General features: G+C 44.1%; 1 protein-coding gene across 11 annotated transcripts in view; it reads left to right on the forward strand.

Annotated features, from left to right (window-relative positions):
• The first annotated feature begins 2,235 nt into the window (after positions 1-2,235).
• CHD2 (chromodomain helicase DNA binding protein 2) overlaps positions 2,236-19,879 on the forward strand; it is a 93,752-nt gene continuing 76,108 nt past the window's right edge. For 4 of the 11 annotated variants that reach the window (XM_082060600.1, XM_082060601.1, XM_082060603.1 and 1 more), the window contains exons 1-6: positions 2,236-4,423; positions 10,004-10,203; positions 11,408-11,561; positions 16,777-16,956; positions 18,681-18,748; positions 18,837-18,932. The gene's annotated coding sequence lies outside the window, so the exon portion shown is untranslated. Of the gene's footprint in view, positions 4,424-7,282; positions 7,428-10,003; positions 10,204-11,341; positions 11,562-14,034; positions 14,546-16,776; positions 16,957-18,680; positions 18,749-18,836; positions 18,933-19,879 lie in introns of those variants that run through there. The other 7 variants (XM_082060598.1, XM_082060590.1, XM_082060597.1 and 4 more) reach the window with 7 other exon arrangements.

Genomic DNA, 19,879 nt, shown 5'->3' on the forward strand with positions numbered 1-19,879 from the left:
AAAATTTTCTATTGAGATCATCTCACGTGGCCTGATCCCCAGAAGTGCTGAGTAACAGCAGCGAGTGTCCCACGGGTGTTTTGGGGCTACAGATGATTTTGAGCAGGAGGGGGAGCTCTCTCTGCACCAACGGCCGAGGAGCCGCCGCTTGCCGCAGGCAGGAAAAACGTGCTCACCATCTTGTTCCCGCCGTGTTTTCTCCAATGTTTGCAAGAATTTCACAGGCTATTTAACTGCAGTGATTTGATTTTATATATATATAGTAATGCTCCATAAATCTAATAGTAAAACAAGCTTCCATGCAAAGTGTGTTTTCATTTGGTCCAAGAAGAAAGTGCATACCCACTTAAATGCAGCAGCTTAGGTTTTTGGAGAAGTTCGGGGGAGGAAGGGGAGAGCACACTTGTCACATCCCTTTTACAGGTCTGCAGGTGAGAACCTTTCCCTTAGAATTCTGTAAACTTCTTGAAAATATAAAAGCTGTGCAGAACACACCCGCGCTTGACATCTGAATTTCCTATTAAAAAAAAAAAAAAAAAACTTAAAAACAAGTTGAGATTGGATTAAAGTATTGTTGCCCTTTTGGCCTAAATAAATAAACGGCTTGCAATTTATTTGGTGAGAAGAGACAAAGAGAAAAAAAAGAGAGGAGAGAAAGGGAGAGGAGGTGAAAGGCTGAGCGATTCATTTCTTTGACTCGGTTCTGTACATTTATAAACATACAAATCTTTGTTTTCAGAACAAAAGGACTCAAACGACTGGGGCACTTTCTTTGTTCAGATCTCCCTGCCCAGATCTTGCTGTTTTTTCAGCATCGCACACCATTTCCTGTCCAGGCTGTTCTGGAAACCCCTTATTTCTCACTTTCAGCAATATTACATATTACTTTTCAGTTTGTCTTGCTCTTTTGTATGTCCTTTAACCACCTGAAACCAGAGCTAGAGCTTACAGATGCAGGTTTCAACCCAGTTCAACCCCACTATTGTATATTGGGTTAAATTCTGCGTGTTCCAGAAAAGCAAAATGCTCTTTATTGTTTTTTATTATTATTCTCCTATTCCTCTGAGAGTTCTCCCTGAATTCCTCGGGTGTTTTTTCTTTCCCCGTTCCTCTGTACCCCCCATCCCTTGGGGGGGCCGGGGCTCCCACACCACGAGGTGGCAGCAGCCGGTTTCCCGCGGGGCCGGACGGGCGGTGACACGGGCGGTGACACGGGCGGTGACACGGGCGGTGACACGGGCGGTGACACGGGCGGTGACACGGGCGGTGACACCAGCAGCTCCCCCCGTCCTGTCCTCCCCCCCCAGCCGCTGCTGGGACCCTCTGCCCTGGGGAAAGATGATTTTTCATCACTCCTCCCTCCCCGACCGCAATATCCCCCGTGAGGGTCCTTCACTGCGCGTTGTAGTGGGGTGGGAACGAGCACCGGGGGTGATTTAGCTCCAGCATCGCTAATTAGGGCAATATCATTAACAACTGGTGGTGTGTTCAGGTGGTTTAGGGTTCGATTTAGCTGGGTTTAAGGACCCCTCACTGCTCCTGCAGGGTCTCCTACCTCTGTTCTCTGGGGTCCCTAAGCGTGTTGTATTTCCTATCATATTTTGTGCTTCATTTGATCCTGTCCATTTGAATATCAAATGTAGTTTAATTCTCCTGGCTGTTAACACACTGAACAAGCATGGCAGATTAGCAACCCTTTCATTTGACTTCCTAATTGCTACCTTCCCCCCCGCCCCGCCTTCTTCTTTGCAATAGGAATGTCTTCACACATAACTGAGAATTACTTTCCAATTTGCTGCTATGGTCAAAGCAGTGCCTGGCAAAGACATGTTTCCTTTTTGCACACCGTGTTGGTTTTGGCTGCATTTCAAGTCTGACCTCTCCCTCTATATATGTAGGTATATACTGGATGTTTATGCACTATTGTGGTTGGTGCTGGACAGAAAGCACCACTGGAAAAGCAGACTTTTTTTTTTCCTGTTTTGCAAGGGCTTTATCTTTGGCTCAGAACAGGAGGGATTGAAGTCTGCTGGTATCAATTTGATTAAGAACACAGAACATTTTTCATTATTTCTTTTTTTGTTTATTTTTTCTTATCTGGTGGGATATTCTCAAGCACTAGAAAATTACACACCCAAAATGACTTTTTAACTCAAAATTGCAACAGCCTTCGGAGTCAGCTTATGCCTGACTGCTGAAATAGTTTTATTTACTGATACAACATTTCTGTGTTTAAAGAGGAAAGCCTGTGGTACATACTCTTAAAGCCATGACTTATGCTTCAGTCTTACAAACAGATGGGAAAAGCCATGGGGTTTGTTTTGTTTCTTAGCCTAGGAGAGCCATATTCACCCCTCAGCTTTGGTCACAACATTCCATTCAGGACTGATTTAATATCTCTGTATTTCATAGTTACTTCCATGAGGCACACAGGGGACCTCAGCATTTAATAGAGACAACACGACTGAGATGTGGACCTGCCTGTGCAAATCTCCCTCAGCCAACAGCAGATAAGGGACTTGGGGCTAGAGCACTCCCAGAGCCACCTAGAAGAAAGAAATAGGGTCAGCATTCCACGTATTAACCAATTCCTGGCAAATCTCTCTCAAGAGAGGTCCAACAAGTTTCTGAAGGTGCTTGTGCAAAGCCTGTATTTACACACACGGGTGAGATGGCGAGGAGACACCACACATCTTCTCATCGTAGGTCAGGCTCCAAATGCGTGTTGGGCAGCACCACACCGAGTGACTGCCTTTTTTGTTTTTTACTGGTAGCTTTTAACAGAAGCTGGAACAGCATGGATGAAAATTGATGCAACTCTCCCAGCGGGTCAGTGGTCTCATTAGGTACATATTTAACAGGAATAAATTCCAGCGCTGAGCCAAACCACAGTGTTAGAGGTGAAGTCAGAGTCCCCACGAAACCCCATGTCCTCTGAGCACTGCTTTAATCTCTCACCTACCTTTGGTATTTACATTAATTTGTTCATTAAAGGTTTTCTTGTTTACCCAGAGGGATGTGTCATTCTTCCCAGTGGAGCTCAGATTTTAGCCAAGTGCAAGTCCAGTGCTTTGCCAAGTGACCCGCTGCACTGTGCATCATGACACAGGGACAACTGCAGCTCCTGGGTGGCAGAGAAGCCGCCCTGGTGCCACCGCTGCTGGCTTTTACTGGTGCAGACAACCTAACAGCAGGACACAGGGGTAAGGCTGGGATGCTGATGTTTAACCCAGCCTGTTGAGGGACCTCACCATCTTCTGATGCTCTTGTGAGGGAAGGCATCAGCCAAAATACCTGCTACCCCCTCACAAGTGCACCCACTCAGGAGTGCTAGACTTGCATTTTGTGTGTTCTGCAATGGAATATGCATCCTCTAGTGTACTGCTCCAGATTAACACCATAAAGCAGACAACTGGGACGTGTTTCTCCATGAGCAGGAGGTCTCGTTTCCTGCGAACTCGTGTCCTGCATTCCTCCAAAAATCCCAGCTCTGCCCCTGCCATGTCTCCCATCACATACACACCAAGCAGAGAGCATGTGCTTGGGATGATATGCACACAAATTAGCAGGCTAAAATGCACGTGCAGCCTGGCCGGGCAGCTGCCATCGAGCAGGGTGGCAGATGTTCACGCTTGCAGCCTTTCTACCCTGAGCTCCCTTGACAGGGTGACACACAGAAACCTCTCCTTCATTCTTCTACGTATCTTCTCAGGTGTGGCTGGATTTGGCAATGGGGCTCCAAGTGTTGTAGGAGGCACTGCCAGATCATGCAGCACGTTTCCATAGGATAGCAGGATAGCAGGGCTGGGCTGAGCTGAGCTGAGCTGGCTGCTGTCTCACCCGACTCCACAAAATCTCTTCCTTCTGCATCTCCTAAACATCCTCAGCAAGTCTGGAGTTGCAGGTGTCGTGACACCAGAACAAGCTCCTGTTGGCTGGAGCCTGTAGCAGTTACCAAATTTGCCTTTTCCGGAGTAACACAGAAATACATGCTGGAGTTAGAAAACACATAAATACTGAAACCAGAAGTGGGGGAACTTCTTTGTAAGAGTTGGTAGGATCCCTCCTACAGTTCCTCTTCCTATAGTTCCTCTATACCTACCTGACCCCTAGATGGTCATTTACTCCAGCATTAAGGCAATGCAGAGTAAGATACAGGCTCTTTCTCCTCCTCTGCTGATTTTGCTTTGTGCTGAGAGAGGAACCAGCTGAGATGTGGCTGTTTCGGGGTGCACATCCCCAACCCAAGCCCTTGGTGCTGCTGGCAGGAGCATCTTCCACTCCTCTGCCCCGGTCCCCTGTTCCCACTCTGTGTGCTGGCCTTTGTGCTCAGGGAAGTGATGCAGCTGAAAAGTAGAGAAGAAAGGAATAAGAAGGAGTTTGAGTCTGGATTCATTCACAGGTCTGGCTGACAGCGTGACGGGTGGGTTCAGCCAGATCTGAGCTGGCTGGAAGCTTCTGGTTAGTTGTCAACTAAATTAGTTCCCTGACCCAGCACCCCGGGTGGCCGCGTGTGGCTGAGGGTGGTGAGAAGGAAATCTGTCTCTCCCATTCAATGCCACGTGGATTTGTGCCCAATTAAAATGACTATTAACTGCGGCCTTCATTAGTGGGATTGACAATGGCAACTTGAAATCAAGCGTTTGGCTTGCGGAAGAGGTGGAGGAGGGAAGGGATCTCTTCTCCATTTACCACAGACATGTTCAAAGGAAAAAAAAAATCCTGGGAGTAATTTGAGTGATTTGAGTGTGATACAGCTGGATTTTAAAATTCAGGATTTAGATGTAGGAGGGATAAAATGTATTTTAAATCCCCACTTTTTCTCTCCAGACAGATGAATTTTAGCAAGGATCAGGCTAAGGTGGTGACTGTTTTCCATGCCAGCTCTTGAATGCTTCTACCAGAATTGGAATTTTATGTCCCATTTATAATGAGGCTGGAGCAGGGGAAAGGTGCTGTAATGGAAGTGTTGACACCATTTTATCGCAGCCCTACTAACGATGCCCACAGAGCTGGAGGAGCCGACTTGGCAGCTTATACGGGGCCAAGCCTAACAGAAAAGCTCTTTTAAAATAACTTACTGCTCCAAAAATAAACACAGAAAGGCTACATTTCTTCTCAATGAATTGGCAGCAAAATTACTCTTAGATTTATTGAAATCCCAGGACATTGCCCAAGGCTTCCCCAGCCAGCGCTGCCACTGGACGGGGTTAATTGCCTGAGGTGTGGTGGGAATTGTTGGGTGTGTTTCATTAACATTCTTTATCTGTTACAGGAGGTACCTGAAGGAGACATGAAAAACTGGCTGAGCCAGAATAGCTCTGGCCTTGCTGAGGGTGGAGGTGACATAGGTGCAAGACTAAAGGTGTCTTATCTACCTCTGTCCCCATGGTCTTCAGGGAGTTTCTGATCATGTTCTTGGAGGAGTTTCCTTTCTCTTTTCTCCCATTGAAACACACGTTGTGCCACAAACCGCAGGGCGAGCGGTCGGTGGAGCAAACCGGCTGCAGGTGTAGGCAGCAACCGCTCTGCTCAGTGCAAGGCACAGACCCCAGAGAGGTGATACAGCCGAAAATAAGTTGCTATTTAACACCATGTGAAAGTGTTTCAGCTGGGGACACCACCATTTATCTTGATTTTTTTTTCAAGAAACCAAGTCCAAAGCTGAGTTTTTGAGCAAAGCTGAACTCAGTTGTTGTTTGCGGTGGGGAGAACTGGGCAGAAATCAGGAAGTTCTGAGGCTCGCTAAAGCAGAAATGCTTGTTCAAACCGCAAAATCTAAAGGGAAATTTAAGGGAGCCTGGGGCTTTTAGCAAGAAATTGTTCTTTTTGCATAATGAAAGTTTCTCTTAGCCATGCACCAGTGTTTAGGCAAGGAGGTGACACCTAGCCAGCAGGACCCAGAGCATGGGAAACACAAGGGATGCTCAGGAGATAGGAAAGCAATGGGGGTACCAAAAGATCTGGGAAAATGAATTCAAAATATGTATTTCAAGTGGAACTTCAACAGTTTGGAAAAGTGTAGGTGTTACTTGAAAAGCAAGCCATGAACAGATATTTTAAACTCAAATCACGTCGAGGTGAAAAGCCCTGATGCAGCCGAGCTCAGGTGCCTGACCTTACTGCAGGGCACTGCCTCGCTTTGGAAAATGTATTTATTTAGTGGTGACCAGGGGCTGTGTATACTCATTCCCCTGCAATGACAGAGCCCACTGTGTGGAAACCCAGGTTGCACTTGTAAAGCCAGAGAGCTAACGAAGCTGTGGCATCTTTGCATTCACTCCCTTGTGCCTGTTTACTGAGCTCAAACCCTTTGTCTCAGGCCACAGCCTTGGAAATGAAGGAGAAAATTCCATCAGTTCCCTCCAGCCGAGCTGAGGCTGCCACATGGGCAGGTCCCCACACAGCCACAGGTCCTCTCCATCCTCACACGTCTTCTTGTAACCCCAACTCAGACCCAGATCAGCTTTCACCTGGAATGCACGTTTGCAAGTCCTTCCCAGGAGTCTCTGTAGGAAGCCCCGTGTGCTGCTGAAGGGTTTAGTTTCATTTCTCTGTACAGCTTGTAAAAGGCTTCTTGGAAACCAGATCTTTGCATTTCACTTGAGTTCACTTATCTGCCAAAAGCTGTTTCAAGTTACTCTTTCCAAGTCATATTAACAGAATCCTTAGCTAACAAGGAGGTAGCAACAACAAGTACTGTATACCTTTGTCAAGAAGTCCATGCTTCTAATTATGTTCCCTCCTTATAAGCTTTAATATAGATGACTATAAAATGAGGTCAACCTCTATTAAATGTAATGACTTTCCCTGTGGAGCTTGCAATGAAAGCAGCTTCCCAACGAAGTTTTCTATTTTAGGGGGGGAAGTTCTGTTACAAACAAGTCCCCTAACTCAGTGCAAGGGCTTAATTTCCATTTGCTGCCTACAGCAAAATAGAAAGATTTGTGTTGAGACTTTAACCGGTGCTTATCTGAGAAAACAAATAGGAGAAAATTGATCAAAACACAAAGAGGAAGAAGAGCAAAAGCCACATTGCTGCAGGAGCTGAGCTAGAACCGGTCTGGCAAGCAACACCCTAAATTGCAGGCAGGTCTAGAGAGGTCAGAGAGCACAGCTGCAGCTCTTAAGCAAACCAAGGCCATCACGAGCCACAGCTGCATGCAGTGAGCAAAGAGGTTATATACGAAGAGAAGCAGGTCTATGCTTTCTGCTTTGCTGCAGGCTGGATGCAGCTCCCAGTAGGTGCCCCCAGGAACAGACAGTGTGGTCTGTTCGTTTCAGGAGATTAAATAAAACTTGTAATGGATACAGAACTAATTTTAGACCCTGCAAAGAGTGCTGTTTGTGCAGCAGTGTTATGGCTCTCTGGCTGGGCAGCTCTTGTATTCCTGTGCCCATCAGGCAGATGCTGCTCTGCCCAACTGGTAAGTCTGCAAATCTCTGATTTTTGCATGGCAGAAGTGCAGTACCTTGAACGGGCTGTTTAGTGTTACTGTAGCTATTTGTGTGGCTCTCTAGCTTGGTATTTTAAGCTAGGTGGGCACAAGTCCTGTCTTAAGAAATAAGTTTCTTTTACACTAGAAACTGGAGGTAAACATGGCCATAATTTTAAAAAATTGCTGCTGCCCTGATAATAGTCTAACTGGCAAAGCAGTTTCTTTTTCTTTAAAGGTGTTTTTTTCTTCCTGCAGCTTTGCAGGCAGATATTTGCCAGGCAGTTGTTAAAACATTGCGCCTGCCAAGTGGAAGAGGATTATTTTGGCATCGGCTTTCGGCTAACATTAAACTGCCCTGCATTAAGGTCGCCATGTTTGAGGCTGTGTTGAAAGCAGCTTTAGAAAGGCAGCTTCCCCCCCTCCACCCTGGCTGCTGCTTCGCTCTCTGCTTTACATTTTTTACCACCCCAGTCAGTTGAAATACCATGCAAATGATATCTGCCTTTATTAACGCCCCAGTGACGCACTGCGGCCTTTCTCGCAGGAAACAAATATTACTGAGGGGCGCGCCGGGAAGCGAACCCAACCTTCTCCGCCAGTGGAGGTTCTCGCCCTTTAAGAAAAAAGCCCGCAGTAATTTTCCATTACCCTGCACGGTCTTGTCTACGTGGCAAGAATTGTTTGTGGAGGCTGGAGCGTCGCGGGTGAGGCGCAAGCCCTGATCCGGCTGCCGTTGCTTGGCTACCCGCTCGGCATGCCGGCAGCACGCCAGGCTCCTGGGAAGCACCTTTGTTCCCGAGAAGGGATTTGAGTTGTGTTTTCATGCCGAAAAGCACGGGAGAAATGCTGCTTTTTCCTCAAGCAGCCTGGAAGAACTGGGGTTTCCAAATAGCACAAGTCAGCCAAAATACTCAGTAATAATAATATGCTTGGGGTCCGTCTCCTGCGATGGTTTATGTGCTTTTGCACAAGGAAATATTGAGCTCGTGGTGTTTGCTGTTGCAGTGATTGTCGTAGTCGCTTAATCAAGGCAGCATGTTGAACTGGGGAGAAATAATGTCGGCAAAATCTCCCCTTGCTTTTGTTGTTTCCACCTAATAAACTAGATAGAGAGTTGTTCTACAACTTAATAAACAGATTATTTTTTTTCATGTAAGCTCTAGTGTCCTGATGGGTGAGTCTCTGCTCTAATCTGTGTAGGGTTGTCTGAAGCGCCTGAAATATTTCAAATGCCACCAGCAAAATGTGCAGCAGCAGGGAGGATCGGGTTTGCGTGCTTTCCCTGCTTGCTGGGGCTGGGCTTCAAGTACAGCGGCAGCGTTGGTGCAACAGGCGTTTTCACGATGTCTCAGGCATGGCTGTCGCTCCAGGATAGCTTATTTTATCTGTGTGAGGCTCCATACTTCCAGTAATAAAACAGCTTTGTGTTCCTCTGCTAGCAACCTGTGCTGTCAAGGGCTCTCCCTCCACCAGCAGCCAAACCCCTGCTGATAACTGTAAAGCAAACGAGTCGTCCCCGTTAGGTAGCGCTGCCATTTGCTTTCTGCAGCAGCTCCAGGTGCCCTCGAGAGCTGGCCCCCAGGAGGTATGAATGAACATGTCATTTTGGGGTGTCTGGCTACCACCGGAAACCTGAGAATTAAAAAACAAACTTGGTACAGGGTGGGACTCACTGAACGTCAGCCTTAATTTTGCTTCACAGAGTATGAAGCCAGAGGGGGAATTTTTATGCCCGTAATCTGGCATCTTTCATCACGCAGATGAATGAACCTCACCCAGAGCCCTGGCACAGCTACACAGGGGACCACCTACCCGGCTTTGCTCCTTGGGGGCTCCAGATGAATTCTGGCTTTGAAGCATCTCTCCCTGGGCACTGGCACAGCCCCATGCCCACCTGCAGCCCTCCCTGTCACCAGCAACGTTTGTCTCCTCACCACAACCTCTCAGAGGTCTATGCTGTAAAGATGTTGGCCTCCTGGGGGTTCTCTAGAAAATCAGCAATGTTCTCTGGTTTCTGTGCTAGTTTTCTTTTTGGTGCTGTTTCCTCACACCCAGCATCTCTGCCTCCTCCCCATCCCCACTGCTGGTGGCTCTGTTGCTGCCACCCAGCAGCTCAGCTGATGTCCCTGTCACCTGTGCAGCCCTCCCCATGTCCCCGAGAGCCAGGCGAGAAGGGTGGAGCTGGGCATGTTTAGCGGCTTGGCTGTGTGCTCACATCTGGAATGTGCTTGTCCTTCGTTGGTGAAGTCTGCTTTGTATGTTGGGAACGACTGAGCAGAAGTTTAGGGTCATGAGTTTCCATATCTCTAGGTCAAATTTTCCCATATGGATAACTTGATGCTTAGAAACAGCACCTTATCCATCTTACACACTGCTTGGCTCTCTGTTCAGTTAACTTTTTGACTTCTCTTATCTGTCCTTGAACTCTTTTTTTTAAAAAAGACGTCAACTCCTGCCTCTTTGCAATTTTGGAAAACCTTGGTATCTAAGAAAATAAAGAGAGTTTGGCTCTTGAAAAGCAATTGTTAGTAGTAGCCTTTTTTTTTTTTCCATTGTGTTTTCAGATGTGAAAAGCAGAACTTCTGAACTGTTCAATATTTTTAAGAAGGCAAGCTAATACAGCGGCTTGCACGCTTGGCCCTGTGCTGTCTCCTACAATGTGCCACCACCAGACTTGCCTCTGCTTGGGATTTGCTCCACAAAATTAAACACGGAGGATTTACCAGGAGGAGGGTTCGCCTTGTTTGAGCAGTTTGGAATGTGGGTGAGTCACTGCCTAGTTTGAGGAATGAAACCTTCTATCCCAGTTTCTTATACCTTTGTTTGCTTTTAGACCTGCAGTGTTGGTGAACGTAGCTCACGTTACCGTGGCTTCTCTGGGGCTCGATCTCAACATCTGGTTTCACGTTTTGTATTTCCTTCATAGATGAGACTACATCTTTCTGCATGTGCTCAGAAATCCATAGGGTCCAGCAGACCTTATGAGATCAGAGCAGGCAAAACCACTTCTGTCCCCAGTGAGCAAGGTTTGTTTTCAGTGCAACCGTTGCGGCAGAAATCGTTCAGGCTGTAGTTCTACAGCAACTTTGCTAATTAAAATGCTGGCAATTTCCAAATACAAAATTAGAAGTGTCTTTGAGGACAATTTGTTTCGGGAAGATGAGAAAAGCAGAGGAGAGAATGTGCAGGAAAGACACAAGACAGTACAATTTTCAAACTTTCCTAGCTTTAAACTTTTAAGCTTAGGGACCTGTAGCCATTTTGGGAATGAATTATCTGATTTCAAAGGTTTTGAATACTTCAAATGATATTACTATCTTTGAAAATAAGGTCCTTACTTTATGTGAATGCTTAAGTATGACTTTAGGTTCGTTCTTTCATGCTTTGCAGATTGAAAAAAGATATTAAAGGACGCTTCATACACACATTCTGCCATTTTCCTTTACTGCAATTTGACATCTAAAACTCCTCATATAACAGACAGCTTTCATTTTTTTAAAGTGTTTTAAGTTTGCCAGTTATTCCCAAATGCTCAATATTTCTATTTATTCCATGGCAAGCATGTGACTGCATCATTATATCAAAATGAACTTGGGTTCCTTTTGTTGCAAAATGTTTTAAGGCTACAGATATGATCTGAATGCGTGATCAGCTCTGAGTATTGAGATTACATGAAAAACTATCTACAAAATCCTACGGATTAAGGTCATGCATGAGATACATAATTGTCCCCCCTGCGAGGTTCGACTGCAAGATGTAGTTCGCTCCCACTGACTTCTTAAAATGAGAAAGCTTGAAAAAATTGATCAGATTCTGTCAAATTTGCTTTGCTGCTAGAGGAGCGGGAGGCGCTAAAGAAATAGGGAACTGTGAGGAAAGGCAGAAGCAGCGACCAGGAGGGTCAAAATCCCTGCTGGCTTGCAGCTTGAAAGCGAGGAAAGCCACTTAAATTACTCTGTTTCTGCCAGAATTTGATGCGCTACAGAATTCACTGTATCAGAAGGGGCAGCTCTTCCTCTCCTGTGTTGCTGTGATTGCAGCCGTGTTTCCAGGCTGCGGCTGGGACCAAAGCTCCATTGCCCAGGCCAAAGAACCCGTGTCCTTGCAAGTAAAAGACCCAAGGTGAGGATGGGAGAAATGTGGAGAGCAGAATGGAGGTGATGGGGAAGCACCTTGGCTCTATGGACATTTAGTCATAGGCACTGAAGACCATTGTTCACCTCTAAATCTGCCACGAGCTGAGATATTTTTTTTTTTAGAGGTGACTGTTCTGTTTGAACCTGCCCTGAGATCACCCGTTGTGTTGTTTGGTTTTTCTCCTGCAATCTATTGGAAATCATCTGATGGAATAACTTCTAGTAATTGATTCTGACATATAAATGGGGTGTATCCCTATAGAGAACAAACCACCCTGTTTTTAACAATTACATATTGATCAGCTGCACGCACTCCCTCTTGAAATAACCTGTGGGTGTAACAATTTCACCCTGTTGTGACAGTATTAGTCTCTTTTGTCCTTCATGATGCCTGTAAGTAGGACATCGCTGCTGCCTGGCTGCATGTCCCACGGGAGCCTGGTGATGTTTGTGCACAACCTGATTGGGCTGAGAAAGGGGTGGAGAAATGCAGTTTTCTGCCCAGGATATATTTAGTGAATGCAGCTGTGGGAGGCAGCAGGAACAAGAAAGCTCTTCTATTGCCAGAGCTCTGACAGCTCACATGCCTAAATAATCTGCTGTTTTCTTAGCGATATATTTTTTCCCCCCTCTACAGTGTTTTTAATTTGAATGTAAAATTATACTTTAATGTAGCCAGAATTCTTCTTCGAGCTTAAAAGCGATATGTGTTATAGTGCCAGCCTTGTTGTAGCCCTCCAAGAGGGGAGCAGCAGGCACCTTCCACATGCACTGGACCTTCTCCATAGCAAAGAGGGAGATTTGACTTCCTTTTCACCCATTAAAGATGCCGGTGCTGCAGTGATGTGCCTTTCACATACACTGCAGCGCTCGCTGGGACTGGAAGCAGCCCTGCAGCACCAGAACGTCCCCTCCCAAGCTAATAAATGAGCTGTGCTTCTCTCTGGGGCTGAGAGCTGGGGTGGAGAGTCGGCTTTCGGTGTGCCAGGGCACGTCGTGCTGTGCGAACTCTACTGGTCTCCCTGGCATCCCTGAGAATCTGATCCGATATTCTCTGGTACGTCACGGAATAAAAAAAGAGCGCAAAAATAGGTTTGCTGACCTGCTGGGTCAAATGGGAGCGGGTAACTGTTGCTTTGCATTAGGACTAATTTGTCTGTGCTCCCTGGCCATGTTCAGACTTGCCCCAGGAGAGAAAGACGAGGCAGGGATTCCCTGTGCATCTTTGTCCCTGGTTTTGTTCAACAGCACACAAGTCATGAGGTACTCTGCCTCAGGCACTGAAAGTTTATGACGAATTAAACTGCAGAATATAAAAAGAGGTGTTTTTTTTTTTTTTTTTGTTCTAATGCACTTAAGGGGTTAGAAAAAAAGGCTGGTGCAAGGAGGTCTAAAGTGTGTCTTTGTGTCAGGGCACATCCCGGGGATGATGGAGAGCTGTACATTTAGAGGGCGACAGAATATGTCATCGCTTTCTCAGAGCTTGCCCCACTTTACTGTGTCTGTCCCCAGCAGAGCTGCTGGGAGATGCTGCAGTGACACAAATGGGTGTCCTCTGCCAGGCCAGCCCCCAGGCCCCACGGTGGGGTCTGTCCCTCCCACAGCGGAGATTTGTACCCACCTAAAATCTGTGTTGGAAATGCAGCTCCTCTGGGGGTGGCTTCCACGCTTCTGGAACAGATCCTGAAGCACATCCAGCTTTTATTAAAATGTTTCTGTGTATGTGTTCTGGCTACAGCTGTCCCACCTTTGCATGCTGTGAGCTACGAGAGTGTCAGTGGTCGGTTTGTGTATCAAAAGTATTTAGTACTCAAGTGTAGGAAAATGCATCTGTGAACAAATCTGCACTGAGCTCGTATGCCCTAGGTATATGCATATTTTCTGTCCCTAATCTCGCCGAGTCTGTTCCTGAGACTTTTTTTTTTTCCCCAGCAATTAAATAGTTAACTCCAGGACTAATTGGCTCTGAGAGCTCCAGTCCTTTGCAACAGATTATTGGCATGCTGGTAAGAGCAGCTCCCTTCCTTCCCTTCCCCCATCATTATAAAAACATGTACTGTAGCGAGAAACCAAATACCACATGGCTCCCTACACGGAGCCCATCAGCGCTCCAGCGCAGTAGTTAGCACAAAAGTCCCTTTATATTTGGGAAGCGGAGGGAGAAAATTCTGGAAATGCAAGATCGCGGTGATACCGGCTGCATCAGCAGATTTATTTGCACCGTACAGGGCGCTGGAGCCCGCAGCCCCACGCACCAGCCCAGGACGTGCCCACTCACCCCGTGGAACGCGGGGAAGGGTCCCGGGTGTTTTCCACTGAAGGCAGAGGGGGAAGGCTGGTCCCTGCACAAGGAGAGCTCTGTGTGCTCCCTGTCGCTTCGCGGTTTGTCAGGTTACGGCGTTGCAGAGGGCTCTGGGGAGTCCCTGAGGGACTGAATGTGAAGAGAGAGAAACAAAAGCTTTAAAAAAAAAAATATATATATATATATATAAAATGCGTTTCTGGTTTCCTGCAGGGAAGCGTGCGTCTGTAGGCAGCTGCCTACAGAGGCAGTCGCCATTTTGTGAAGCGGCATTAATGCAGCAGGAGGAGACATGTTGAGTTCGTGGGAGTTTGTATCTTAAGGTTTTTCTCCTTGGTTTTAATCAAGAGGCTCATACATTCCACCTTCACCCTTTTTCAGTCCAAAGGCTTTAATTTTTCAACTTAAGGTTTAAAAAGAAAAAAAAAAAAGTAATAACAAGTAGTAAGAAAAACAAGGAAAAACGGGAAAAGTTCTCCTGAGGGGGGGTCACGGTGTGCAACCAAAATCATGTCTCTCTCCGGGAGATTTAAAATATTTGGGAGGTGTAACATGGTTCCGAAAACGCCACCAAGCCCGTGATGAGGATAACGAGGATGATAAGGCCCCTCTGCACCCAGCATCATGGAGGCACAGCTGGGGTGTTCAGGGAGAATGTAGTATATTAGGTATGTTTTAAATAGTGTTTCTAGTATAAAAAGATGTCTGGCTGGTCTGTGCATGCAGTGTACCTGCCCTTTGTGACTAGCACGGGCTGACTTGACTTCCATGTATCAAGATATTAGTTTTGATCTAAAAAGTCAGACTAGTGTGCTGCAGAACTGCTCATTCGATCAAAAGAGAAAATATTGGACATGGCAGGAGTGAGGTCAGACCAAATCCCCCTCAGTGCAAAACTCTTAGAGCAAGCAACAGCATTTTTGTTAAGGATCTTCACTGTTCAGAATTTACTTTCTCTACTCCTGGAGCTTTCCCTTGCAAAATACATTACAGGGTTCATTTGTTTTCTAAGGCACTGGGAGAAGGAGCATTAATGCTGGCGTTTGGGAATACAAGCGATCTCGTTGCATTTGATTTTGGTTTCGTGTCATTATTTTCTGGTTTCAGAGTCAGGAAAAGCTGCTCATTTATTTTTCATGTAGCTGTATTTTTATCCCGGCTTCTTAAGGAGGCAGGGCTTATGAAATTGTGCTGTTAGAGGCCTCGAGCTTTTGATCTGATGTTCAGTTTCAACAAATTTCACTTCTAGAGTTTCTGCGCTTTGGGGGAGGCTGCAGCTTATAGACCCAAATTAGCGTTCCTGCTAAAGAATGAACTACAAAATGAGTGCAAAGGCTGCCTTTTCTGCTTTCCTTGCTGACCAAGCAATCAGCATCTGTGTGCCAGTTGACCAGTCAGTAACGTATAGCTCAGAAACATCCCAGCCTATGCAGCTATATGGTGCGGGAGTGGGGATGCTGCAGCAATGCAGCTGGTTGGGTGCGCAGGCTCCTGGCTGTCACACAAACAGGTCTTGTTATTTCAGCGGCTCGTGGAAGAGTTGACAATTTCTAGCCATGATATTCAAATCCCAACTAGGACTGCAAAAAGTACTAGTTGTGTTTAAAACCAAGAGTAACTCGGATTCCTCTGTGTTGGCTGCAGGTGAATTTTGCAAGGTCTTTGATCTCCTTGCCCTGGGTCTAAAAAGAGTGTCTCTGAGACAGTGATTCCTTCATTACTGAAAAGCAATGTATAGAAACCTTTCTGCCACCTCAAGACCATTATTTTGATTGCCCTCTTGTACTGTGCTAAGGTTACATTAAATCCGCAGGTCACGTGTACCTTGAACACAGTGTGCACGGATGAGCAGCAAAACCTATAGCACACAGCTCTGGTGTGACGTTAATGCACATCTTTGATTTGTTCGTGTAAAATTGTGCACTATAATGATAAAATAAAGCATAAAATAGTTTTCATATCTAAAAATTACTTTTCCAGCATATACTAATATGCCTTTCTGAACTTAATTAGGTTATATTTTCTCCTATGCTTAATTCCATTTTATTAACATCACTTGAGTACACTTTCTGCGTTTAAATAATTGTTCTTCAACTTAATTTTTGGTTCCAATTTTCATTATCTTTAGTGTGTGTGTATTTATATATAAAGATAATCCTTTATTAATCTTTTGAACAGAACAGTTTTTGTTCATTCAGCAAAAGTACTGTCTGAATATTCATTATCAGCACCTGATACAGTAGCCAGAAGCACAATGTCTTAATAACTGGAGTTTAAGGGAAAAAATGCAGTTCTTTAAGTCCCAGTGTTAAGTTTTTGTTCATGTTAGGATTCTAAATTATTCAAACATTTTACTTTATCTCCTACACAGACAAACTCATGTTCCCTATACACTTTTTCTTCCAGAGTGTTCTATGGTCTCCTTTATTTTATACAATAGGTCAGAGTGTTTGAATGTACTGTTTAATACCGGTAACCTGTGTGGCTTGTTACAAGAAAATTTTAGATAGTTTCCCAATTAAATGCATTTTCTTTTGACCTATTGCTTCTACTTAGGTCTAACATTTGGTGTCTTGTTTTATGGAAAGGTTTTAAAGGTATAGTGAAGATGAGTAAGAGGTGAAGTACCCAGCAGAATTTAATGTATATTATTCCTCTTGCCATTGTTAATAAAAATAGGCAAGAACAAGAGATGTTGGGGAAAATACAAAGAATAATGATGCAATTATACCTGCATGTGCAAAACTTCATGCTTGCTCTTTCTCTTGAAATTCACAGACCTCTGCTTTATGTTCTCTTTCCCCTCTGTGGACTGGGTTAGTTAATGGCAGTTACATTTTCCAAGTACTGACATACATGTTCATTCCTAAATTCATTTCATATGTTTCCAAATCCTTAGGACAACATTCCATTTAGAAATACCAAGAAAAAACATGGAGTGATTGCACTGACCTAAATGTAATTACTCAGCGCTGAATTAAAGGCACAGGACATCTGGAGTAACAAGAAGACATCAAAATCCCAGCTTTTGTTAGTAATCCAAATGTTTCTAGACCTCAAGACGCATTTGTAAAGAGAGGTAATAACTTCTTGTTAAATCCACTATTAAATCTTGCTACAAATCAGTAATCTTTTGGGCTCAGCGAACCTTGTTTGTATCTTCTGCTGGGTGAAATGGCAATGAAAGTTGCAGTCAGGTTTGCCACGGCAGTGATGGAGCGCTGCGGGTGTCTCACCCAAGATGTCTGGTGTTCCCTCTGCTGCTTTCATTGTGCAAAAAGCCACCACCTCATTTTGCAACAGGGCTGTACTGACAGGGTTTTCTCGGGCTGCTCCCATTTTCTCACCAGTTCACCTTCTACTACTCATCTTTGACTAAATATATATATATAAAACAATGCACTGTGAATGATTTCAAGCTGAGACAAGATTATCACTGTTAATGGCTCTGTCGGAGAGAAAGAGTTTTTGTTTCAGCATGTGAATCTGTTGCCTGCAACTCTTAAAGCTGCTAATTCTGAAGTTTAGATGTCTGACATGCATGAAACTGCTCCCAGCCTGAGGCTGGTGAGCTCTCCTGGCTGGATAAAGCTCCAGCAGGAGCCAGTTTATAGCAAATCAACCACAGGCAGAAAATATAAAAGCTCCTGGGAAACATCAGTCTGACACAGCAGCTATTTCTGTTCGGGTGACATTCTAATCCAAGTGTGTCCCTGATTCAGTACCACTACATCAAAAATTGATTGGACTCCGCATATAACAACTGTTGACAAATATGAAGAAGTTTGTTTTGAGCTACAAATATAAGGGGTCTTCTCTTTTAGGTGTATGGTATATTACAACAGGGTGATTCAGGGCTTTATCAGACTGTCTATAAAATTTTTTTTTAAATGTATACGCTTTTAAGATTTCAGAAAAAAAAAGGCATGGTTTCTTATCACTGCATGTGGCAATTTGCTGAATAATGCATCATTTTGTCAACTATTATATAGCAATCAATAAAATGCCCTACGGTGCTACCTGCACGCAAGAGACAAGAATGAAGATCGTTATGGAAACAGGCTTGGAACTTGATTGAAATAAAAATCCCAGTTTTATACTTGGATTTCAGGAGGCCTGGGTTGTTTTTCTTTTCATTCTGGAGTAGCTGTAATTCATCTTGTTCAATTTGAGTGAAATTCATCATTTTTGCAAGGCTAATATGAAGCCCCTGTGCTTCTAAACCTCCAAGGAGATTTACCAAGAAAGTCAGCTTGCTGTTCTGCTCATCATCTCAACTTTCCAAAGTCTTCACTAGAACACAAATGGAGTTAGTAGAAAATAAAAATTAGAGCCTATAGGTTGTTTTGGGGTTTTCTTTGTCCTTGATTTTGATGTGAGAACACATTATTTGTGTCATGTCTGTTTTCCCTTTTCTGATCCTATTGCTCAAACACTTAAGCAATCACACTTTACTGGCTCATGTGTGCAGAAAATAAATGTCAAGGATGGACAGATGAATGCTTTTGGAAAATGAACTCAATCTTCGCAAGGAAGTAATCATGCTAGAACTTCACATTATCTGAGCTTTAAAATATTATTAATTTCATTGCCTAGATCTTCTAAAAATGTGTGGGTTTTTTTTCCCAGCTACATTTAAAATCCACATATTCTGAAGGTTTTGTTTAAAAGTTATAAAATGTTATTTTCTGACTCTTTACATACCAATTGTGTGATGTATTGGAAAACAGAACAAGATCTTTATTTCGAAACATAAGGTTCTGTATACCTCTCTTAATCTTGCCATACTTTCTTTTTTTACAGACTCTTGATAAACCAATGACCATCTCCCAGCTCCTGTGACTCTGCAGAGTGTACTTACAGCCAGAATGGTAAGTTAAAGAACACTGTTTGCAGCTACCACCTTTTCAAAAGAGATTTAAAACCCTACTAATATGTGTAATCCTTGCACATTTCTAGTCCTGCAAGTTTCCAAGCAGCGAACGTCACCAGTACAGAGAAGTTTAAGAGTGTAAATCAAGTCACAGAACCTGCCTGTGCATCCTGTGGCTACAGGTATTAAAGTTCCTGGGAAGGTGCACATTAGTTTCTTACTTGCTTTCAAAGGTGATTTCATTAATAAGCAAAGTTGCATCATTCTTTTTCATGTAAGGAGACGTATAATACCTCGTTAGCACTTGAATAAATTCTAGTGTCTAACTTGGTACAGGCAAAATGGTCAATCAGTGGGGTTTTTTTTCCTACTATGTCCCAGTCCTCTTATAAAAGTTTGCCAAGCCAAGCAGAATAGTTTGTTACTTAGAAGGTGACCTTAAAGAAAACCCAGATAATTTCAGTGGCAGAGGTTAAAAAAGGGGAAAAGAAACAGATTAATTGTTCCAGGCTCCAGTGGCTTACTAGAAGAAGCAATTAAACATATTATTAAACAATCAGCCAAATTCTTTAAGTTCAAAACAGTCTAAAATTTCAAACTGTTGTAAGTTTTCATCAACGTAAGGGCTATTGTATCTTTTCCACTTTTCCTATACCTCTAAGACTGCCATTTAAGGCAATTGCTATATGTTAAATGTTGACCCAACACAGCATAAGTACCTTGGCTGAGATGGTTACTATTTCTTACAGTTAAGATGGCAACCAGGGATAGTTTGAGATGATCTGTAATAACAGCAAAGAGCTTCAAATTTCAAAGCTCCTTAAGAAAAGTGGACTTGATTTCTCAAGAAAAATTTATGTACGTTCCTTAGTCAAGTTAATATAAAACACAATAATTAATCTTCTCACTAGGCAATAGTTACTGGGTTTTTATTTGCCTTATTGTATATAGGTACTCAAGCAAAACTGAAATAGGGAGGTGAGTAGGTTGTTCATGAGCTCTTAGATCTAAAATTTGAGCTCAGGCCACAAGATCACGTGTACAGAAACAATACTGATTTTTTGATGTATTGTGACCGACAAGTTAAAAATTTGCTTAAGCAAGACAGTTAAATCCAACAAAAGATGTT

This window comes from Streptopelia decaocto (genome assembly GCF_964273445.1).
Source record: "Streptopelia decaocto genome assembly, chromosome: 9".
NCBI lineage: Eukaryota > Metazoa > Chordata > Aves > Columbiformes > Columbidae > Streptopelia > Streptopelia decaocto.